Source organism: Cydia fagiglandana, chromosome 21 (assembly GCF_963556715.1).
Source record: "Cydia fagiglandana chromosome 21, ilCydFagi1.1, whole genome shotgun sequence".
Lineage (NCBI taxonomy): Eukaryota > Metazoa > Arthropoda > Insecta > Lepidoptera > Tortricidae > Cydia > Cydia fagiglandana.
Window position 1 is genome coordinate 8,933,063 of NC_085952.1, and position 962 is coordinate 8,934,024.

The following is a 962-nucleotide window of genomic DNA, read 5'->3' on the forward strand; positions in this document are numbered from 1 at the left end:
GGTAAGTTACATTTATACTTTTTTATCATTTGAATTGGCGGGTAGGAGAGAAGGGTCATTTTCGCGACTACCAACAGATTAATTAACAAATATTCGGGTAAACACAAATCACATTTCTAATCACTACCCACTGAATGCCATAAGTTTAACATAACTCACATAAAATAATTATAATTTATTCTTGAAATCTTATGAAATATCACACTCGGCCATCCGACTGCGTGCTACCTCCGGTGCACGATCAACAATAATATCACACTCTGCCGTGTTGCCCAATGCCTTTTCAATCCTATTATAGTTAGTCTGTTTATATAATACCAGTACTCTTCATTGTACACCAGAATACAATAAAATAATATAAAGAATTACAGCAACTCTAGTAGAGGAAAACTTCAAATTATTTAATTTACTCATGGTATCAGGTACTGCAGATGGAAACTGTATTCATTTTTCAGACTAGTATTGCTGTTACATAAAAAGGGATACCTATTTAAATACCTACTTATACTACTGATCATGTTAACGTTCACGAAATACATCGTCCACACTGTCAACTCTATACGATTTGTTAATTTAGCTAATTACACGCAGGATTGCAGACATTATTATCGGCACGTACTTATAGATAAGCCCAAATTTTATTGCATTGATTTAGCACTGTAACATACTTAAATTTTATTGCATTGATTTAGCACTGTAACATACTTATTTTCTATTAAGTTCTACTTATAACAAACATGACACGCTCAATAAAATTTAGCCTGATATATCAGAATAAGAAGAGAGACAACTACCACAGCATAAGCAATAATAACTGACATCAATAATAAAATTTTAGACCTTTTATGGTAAATGTAGGAACTGTTTATGGGAAGCTACGTAATTACATTAATGGCTTAATCAGGTTTGTAATTAACAGTTGCAATTATCTAATGTTTTCTCTCTGAATTCAAACATTTTTT